Raw genomic sequence first — 8925 nt, forward strand, 5'->3', positions numbered from 1 at the left:
TCGCCCTCGAAGTCTTACTCTGCAAACAGCTCTGGATGCTGCTCCCGCATCTCTGTCTCCGGTTCCCAAGTCAGCTCGGACCCTTTCCGATGTTGCCACTGGACCTGAACCAGGGGCACCTCCTTGTTCCTCAGCACCTTGATCTTCCGATCCAAGATCGCAATCGGCATCTCAATGTAATTCAAACTCGCATCTACCTGAATATCCTCTAGCGTCACAACCGCCGTTTCATCGGCTATACACTTCCTCAACTGGGATACATGGAAGGTATCATGGATTTGACTCAACTCCTCGGGTAGCTCCATACGGTATGCTACCTTACCTACCCTCGCGGTCACCCTGAATGGACCAATGTATCGGGTCCCCAGCTTGCCCCTCTTCCTGAATCGGATCACTCCTTTCCAAGGAGATACCTTCAGGAGTACGAAATCTCCAACCTGGAACTCGAGCTCGGATCGCCGTCTATCTGCATAACTCTTCTGACGGCTATGGGCTGTCAGTAACCTCTGTCTGACCTGATGTATCTGCTCAGTCGTCTTAAGCACTATCTCACTGCTACCCATCACTCGCTGCCCTACCTCTCCCCAACAGATGGGAGTTCGACACCTCCTCCCATACAAAAGCTCGAAGGGAGGCATACCAATACTCGAATGGTGGCTGTTGTTGTTAGAAAACTCAGCCAAAGGTAGGTATGTATCCCAACTTCCACCGAAGTCCATAACACATGCTCGAAGCATATCCTCAAGTGTCTGAATCGTCCACTCACTCTGTCCGTCCGTCTGGGGGTGGTAAGCAGTGTTGAAGTGCAATCTCGTACCCAACTCCTCATGGAACTTCTTCCAGAATCTGGAAGTGAAACGTACGTCTCGATCTGACACAATCGAGACCGGAACTCCATGCCGCGACACCACCTCCCTCACATATATCTCTACCAGCCTCTCCGCAGAAGAGCTCTCACTGATAGCAAGGAAGTGAGCACTCTTCGTTAGCCGGTCCACAATCACCCAAATTGCATCAACACCCCTCGCGGTCCTCGGCAATTTGGTGATAAAATCCATAGAAATCTGTTCCCACTTCCACTGGGGAACCTCCAGTGGCTGCAACTTGCCATGCAGGCGCTGGTGCTCGGCCTTGACCCGACGACAGGTCAAGCACCTCTCAACTATCCATGCAACATCCCTCTTCATACAGGGCCACCAGTAGTCTATATTCAAGTCCAAATACATCTTCGTGGCCCCGGGGTGGATCGAGAATCTCGATCTATGCGCCTCCTCCATCAAGGTGCTACGTGCCCTGCCCGTATACGGCACCACCCGAACACGAAAGGTCATGAGCCCTCGGCTATCCATCACAAACTCGGACACCTGTCCAATCACCCACTCCCTTTTGCGATTCTCCGGTCTCACAGCCTCTGCCTGGGCCTCTCGGATGGTATCCAACACTGGAGTCATCACCGTCATCCTCATACAAATATCTCGTATCGGAGCACTCTCCGCCCTGCGGCTCAGGGCATCGGCTACAACATTAGCCTTGCCCAGGTGGTACAGGATCTCGCAGTCATAATCCTTTACCACATCCAACCATCTCCTCTGGCGCATGTTCAGGTTGGGCTGATCCATCAAGTACTTCAAACTCTTGTGGTCTGTGTATATGATACACCGAACCCCATACAAATAATTACGCCATATCTTGAGGGCGAACACCACGGCCCCCAACTCCAAATCGTGGGTGGGATACCTCACCTCGTGAGGCTTCAGCTGCCTCGATGCGTACGCTACCACGTGCCCTCTCTGCATAAGCACCGCACCCAACCCCGATATCGATGCGTCACAATACACCACGAAATCCTCCATTCCCTCTGGAAGGGCTAACACCGGGGCTTCACACAGCTTCTGGCGAAGAGTCTCAAACGAGGTCTGCTGCTCTGGACCCCACGTAAAAGCAACGCCCTTCCGGGTCAACCTGGTGAGTGGCACGACAATCTTGGAAAAATCCTTGATAAATCTCCGATAGTAGCCGGCCAACCCAGAAAACTCCTGATCTCGGTGGGGGACCTCGGCACCTCCCAACTCATCACTGCCTCAATCTTGGCCGGATCGACCAATATCCCATTCTGATTAACGATATGCCCCAGGAACTGGACCTCTCGTAACCAGAAATCACACTTGGAGAATTTGGCGTAAAGCCTCTCCGATCTCAAAACCCCGAGGATCTCCCTAAAATGCTCCTCATGCTGCTCTCGGGATCTCGAATACACCAGAATATCGTCGATGAACACCATCACCGATCGATCCAACATTGGCCTGCACACCCTGTTCATGAGATCCATGAACGCTGCTGGTGCATTGGTGAGCCCAAAAGGCATCACCACAAACTCGTAATGCCCATAACGAGTCATGAACGCCGTCTTCTGGATATCCTCATCTCGCACTCTCATCTGATGATACCCAGACCTCAAATCTATCTTGGAGAACCAAGACGCTCCCTGCAATTGATCGAACAGATCATCGATCCTTGGTAAGGGGTAACGGTTCCTGACCGTCAACTTGTTCAACTCCCGGTAATCAATGCACATCCGGTGTGAACCATCCTTTTTCTTGACAAAAAGGATCGGCGCTCCCCACGGCGAGCTACTCGGTCGAATAAACCCCTTCCCCAGCAGCTCCTGAAGCTGCAACGATAACTCCTACATCTCTGGCGGCGCAAGGCGATAAGGCGCCTTGGCGATAGGAGCTGCCCCCGGAACCAAATCGATGCGGAACTTCACCTGCCTCTCGGGAGGCACACCCGACAATTCCTCGGGAAAAACATCCGGGAACTCACGCACTATCAGAACATCATCAACCGAACTCGGCCTCTCAACGGCCACTCGTGTATCCATCACATAAGCTACAAACCCGCTACAGCCCTGCTGTAAACTCTGTCTCGCTCTGGCAGCCGAACAAAATGCTGACCCACATCGAGTACCCTCGCCATATACAGTCAGCACTCCCCCACTAGGGTCTCGTATCATCATCGTCTGCCGCTCGCAGTCTATAACCACCCCAAATCGGCTCAACCAATCCATACCCACTATAACGCAAACGTCCCCCATCGCAATCGGGAACTCAACACCGAAGATCTCGAACACACATCCTCGAATCACATCTGTAGCATATACCGCTCGCTCGTCAGCTATAGAAACTCGTAGAGGTCGACTCAACGACTCTCGCCGGGTACTGATGTGCTGGCTAAACGCTAATGACACGAAGGATCGACTCGCACCCGAGTCAAATAACACCAAAGCTGGTACAGAACTCACAAGAAAAGTACCAGCCACGACATCGGGCGCTACGCGGACCTCCTCCGCTGTCAACTGAAAGGCTCTCCCGCGAGCCTTCGGTGCCTCGGCCTTTGCTGGCCGGACCTCGGTAGCTCTAGCAGCAGGTGCAGATCCCTGTGCTGATCCCTGTAGTAGCTGCGGGCACTCGGCCTTCCGATGGCCTGTCTAGTTGCAATGAAAGCAAACCAAAAATCCCTTGGGGAAATCCCTCGCGATATGCCCCTCCTTCCGACACTTGTAGCACACACCCGCTCTGCACACCCCATCATGGCTCTTGCCGTACATCCCACAAGTGCGGCCCTTCGGACCTCCAGATCTCGAATCAGCGGGCTTTGCCCGCTTGGCTGCCGGATGAGACTGTACCGGCCGCCTATCCCTCCTCTGAGACTCGGCCTCCTCCCTGGCCTGAGTCTCTAGCTCAATCTCCCTCTTCCGGGCATTCCCCTGGAGCTCGGCAAATGTTCGGTATGTCGAGTTCGCCACGAACCCACGAATGTCCCTCCTCAGTATGCTCAGATATCGGCTCATACATGCCTGCTCGGTAGACACGTGCTCAGGGCAAAACAACACCCTCTCATGAAACATCCGTGTAATCACAGTCACGGACTCCGTCCCCTGCTTGAGGGACAAGAACTCCCGCGCCAACCGTTCCCTCTCCACCGGGGGAACATACTCATCTCGGAACATGGTGGTGAACCTCTCCCAGGTCACCGCTGTAATCTCTGCAGGAGTGAAGTCTGTCGTAACAAACTTCCACCAGTCCTTCGCTCCCAAGCGAAGCTGGTTCAGCGCGAACCGTACTCTCAGATGCTCCGGACAAGAACAGGTGTAGAAGCTGTTGGATTAATGTCTAAGTCCATAACTATATTTGGTATGTACTTGACCCGACCCGGCATGGTCCATTTGGGTTGCACTTCACCGGCACAATTTATATGGATAGTCTTTTGAGAATAGTATATTTATGATTTATATTAATATATTATAAGTTCTAATATATTAATATGGAATCATATTATTTAATTAGTATTGATCAAGAATTAATTTAGAATTAATTAAGTGATCAAAAAGAACTAATTAAATATGGACTCTTATATATATGGAATGGGCCAAGTTCATTTAGGTTGGGCTAAGCTTTCATGGATGGTCCATGGAGCTTTTAACCCATGGATCCTATGTAAATGAAAGGTCATGGGTATTAGGGTTTACATGGATGTAACCCTAACCCTCCATAATATATAAAGGGGTCCTTGGCTCACAAAATTGACACAAGTATGTGAAAATAAGAGTGGGCCGATTTTAGTGTGCATACATATTCTCTCAAGTTCTTCCAAGGTGTTTTGGTGATTTGTGATTCCATTTGAGGCTTCCACACTATTGGGGCTAAGCTCTTAAAGCTTGGAGACATCAAGCTACATCAAAAGGTATGTCATCTAACTAGAACTTTGTAGTATAGGTGCTTCATAATATGCTAGTTAGGATGAAACCTTGGAATAGTTAATATTTGCATGTATAATAGAGAAAACATAGATCCAAGGTTTATAGGGTTGCATGTACACCATAGGAGTGTTAGAATGCTCAAAACCCAACAGAAGCATCCCTCAATGTCAGAGATCCACCTCATCGCAGCTATCGGATCCTGAGTCCCATCAAACTCTGGTGGCTTCGTGTTGTTGAACTCTCGGTACAACAATGAGTCACCCCCTGTGGCCTGGCAGCGGCGACGGCTGCGGTGGCTGCAGCAACAGCAGCCTCGGTAAGAGAAGCATACCGCTCATCAAACGTCTCAATCAAAGTGGTCTTGATAGACCCAAACATCTCAGGAATCTCAGCTCGAATGGCTGCGGCCACCTCCTCGTGAATCAACCTACAGATCTCCTCATCACTGGTACCACTGGTACCACTGCCTCCTGGGTGGTGGCGCGTCCCAACCATGATGTCTCTAAAATACAACATAAAAGAAGTCAGAGACACGCTCGAGTATACTCGCACTCGATACTCAACCCTACTTGTTCTATAGTCCCCTAAGGATTCTTACTTGGACTGCTCACCGATCCGGTGTTTCCGGTAGTACGGGCCCTTATACTACCTTCCACAACGCATCGGTATTCACCCCATGTCCTCCTCCTAGGATCCCAGATCACAAGTACTCTATATCTCACTAAACTCAGGCTACTCTCCAGTAGACCACTCATAGGCTCCTCGTTGCCACCTACTCACTCACGAAGTATCTCATAGTAGCAGTAACTCCTAGGCTAAGGCATCACAAATCAGGCCCACTCTAGTCCTAACTATGAATACCTAACCTACTCTAGCAAGCATAGCATCTCACATAATATCTCATAACACATAATGTAAGGGTATTTTGGGAAATCACCGTTCGGGCGCTGGCTGCTTGTACACACTGCTTCGTTCTGCGTTTCTCAAAAATCTTTTTCTCTTTTTAGAAAATTGTTTCTTTTATGCAAAATTTCTCAAATCCTCAGTTTGAGTTCAGATACGCCCGAAGGTGCATCCGAATCCCTCAAACCAAGGCTCTGATACCAACTTGTAACAACGTAAATTTTTAAAACAATTTTTCATTTTTCATACATGATAACACTCATATAATATTCTCAAAATCTCATGTGTCAAATGTTATCATAATAAAACATATCCCATAATCTCAACATAATTCTCAGCCAGTGTGTACAAATCATGCCGGCGCCTTCCCGCGATCCTCGCTGGTACCTGAAACACATATCACATAACACGGTAAGCATAAACGCTTAGTGAGTTCCCCCAAAATACCGCATACAACACATAAGCCACTCGAGGCTATAACTCGTTATGACCCTCTGGTCAATGTGTCTCAGCAGGACCCTCCAGTCTCGTAGCTCGTTGGACCCTCCAGTTCGGTCTAGCTCGTTGGACCCTCCGGTTCGGTCTAAATCGTTGGACCCTCCGGTCCGATCTGAATCGTTGGACACTCCGGTCCGGTCTATATAACATATAGCATACATATAACACAATGCACATAAAATCAAACATAACACATAAGACCCTCCGGTCTGCACATAGATACCACTCTAGGTAATGTATAGTGAGAAGACTCACCTCGGGTAATCTCGGAAAGTCTCGGACTCGAATATCTGATCTATCCTCCGCCTAATCACATAAAGTAATTATCTCTAATTAATACGGCTCCCAAAGGCTAAACTAATCCCTCCCTATATTCTATCAGAGGGGGAAAAGACCATTTTACCCCTCCAATGGTCCAAAGTCCAAATGTTGACCAAACCCTAAAAGTCAACCCCAGTCAACGGTCCAACTTTGACCAGACTCGTCGAGTGCACTCGGGTGACTTGGTGAGTCCATACGTGTCCTCTGAATCCTCCTAAGGCCTCACTCGACTCGTCGAGTTAACCTTTTTCTCAACGGTTACCACTGATCACGAATCGTGGTGCAACACGACCCGACTCGTCGAGTCCGCTCATGGACTCGGCGAGTTTCGTCCATGAGATTACTCAAATGACCTTCTGAGGTCAGATCTGCTTCTCTAACCTATAGATCTGACCTTCTAGTACCCAATAATTACGTAAAGGTCCAACCTTTACGCTCATGCAACACTCCTAGGGCTTCTTTTGGTGAAATAGCTCCTAAAATGGCAACCAAGGTCCACAACTCCAAAGGGACTGCATAAAGCTGGAAGGTTGGGACTCTCTAGACCTCTTAAGGTCCAGATCTAATGCTTATTCCACAAAGGGACTTCAAATACTCCAAAATCCTTTGAAGACAAGGGTCAAGAAACCCTAGATTCAAGCAATCTACACCATACAGAAAGAGAGGGTCGATTTGTTACCTCAAAGTGAAGCTCCTTGCTCCAAGACCTCAGAATGACAACCTCCTTTGGTCCTTCTTGCTGGAACCCTTCTTTTCCTTTGCAAAATCACACCAAAATGCACTCACAATCTCAAGTAAGGCTCAAGACTCTCTCACAAGCTCAAGGGGCGTTTAGGGTTTCTTCTCAGAGGGGTGTGGCCGCAAATGACGCTATAAGTGCCTTTAAATAGGTCCCAATCCCGGGGATCTAGGGTTTCCACTTACAGTGGCTACTCGGCGACTCTACTCTTGGACTCGTCGAGTAGTTCATTAAACTCGCGTGGCCACCCCGCTTCTACTCGACGAGTAGATCAATGATCCTCAAAAATAAATAATTAAAAATAAACATACCTGAAAATCCGGATGTTACAATATGCCGAGGGCATCAATCGAAGGGTTTAAGGGTAAGGAATGGATTCATTTTTGATGATAGATCAAGCTCTTGTGGTTGTGTCTTGGATTGGTTCTATTGGTGAAGGGCATCCAGATAAGTCAAGGTAGTATTATTGATTTGGAACTCGTGTGTGGAGTAGCTTGTTATTCGAAGGAGGTGTTAGATCACTTGCAGTTGGGATTGGATAATCTCATAGTAAATGATTTGATCCTATTGTGCAGCTCTCGTCTGAGTCTAACCGTTGCAGGAATAAGTCTCCTACTCGAAGGATTATATGAGCCTTCTATCAAGTATAAGTGTTTTGTGATGATATTTTCTAACAGGAACCTCAAGTTATCAGAAGTTGGGTAGTCAGTTGGGTGATAAGTGGAATGGATTTAGCAATGGTTCAATATGGGCGGTCTGTCAGGGAGTCAGACCATCTCGAGACTTCATATAACATCCAAAAATTCAAGACCAAAAATTTCATTTTTAATATAAGAAAACACTTAATAACTTTGTTCCAAACATTGAAAACGTTTCATTTAAAATAAATATCAGAGTCTAATCCCAAAGATCACGTAATGCGGAATAATATGGGTGAATGCGATGCGATCGTCCCGATCTCCTTATCTGAAAACTGAATGTACCTAAAACCAAAACTGTAAACCGTAAGCACGAAGCTTAGTGAGTTCCCCAAATACCACATACCATATCAATTAATTGGGTCATGCATGCCATACATACTATGAGCCATACATATCAATCATATATCAAATAAGTTGCTATGTGCCGCACATAGTCTTGCTGTTATGCCACGGGCCGCCAGGTGGTCTTTCTTGCCAAGCCGGGGGCCACCCCCTGGGTCTTACAGACAAGTGCCAAGAGCCGCCTCCTGGTCTTCCATGCAAGTATCACAAAGACAACTAGCATACATACTACTCTACTTAGCTAATGAGCATACAGTGTGTGACGTCCCCAATTTCACAGCCAGAAAAGACCGATTTCGTTTATGCTTTTATAATAAAATCAGAGTAATCTTTCAGAGAAAAGTGCTGTGGAATTTGTTCCCAAAACAAAATATGATATAAATTTATCAAAGCATTTTTTAAATAAATGTATTTTCATTACATTACAAAACTCGGGATGTCATCGTCAATATAGATCAAAAGCATAAACAAAACATCATAGGCCACAAAACAAAATTGGCCTCAAAACAATATAGACCTTACAACATTCTATTTATTTTCTACTAGCCTATAAATCCATAATCTCTCGTCAGATCATCCAACTATGCTTTTGCCACTACCTGTAATACAAGAAGCTGAGTGGGTCAGACTGGGGAGCCTGGTGAGCATATAGGGTTTTCAAC

Source organism: Lactuca virosa, chromosome 6 (genome assembly GCF_052849685.1).
Source record: "Lactuca virosa cultivar CGN04683 chromosome 6, Lactuca_virosa_CGN04683_v6, whole genome shotgun sequence".
NCBI classification, from domain to species: Eukaryota; Viridiplantae; Streptophyta; class Magnoliopsida; order Asterales; family Asteraceae; genus Lactuca; species Lactuca virosa.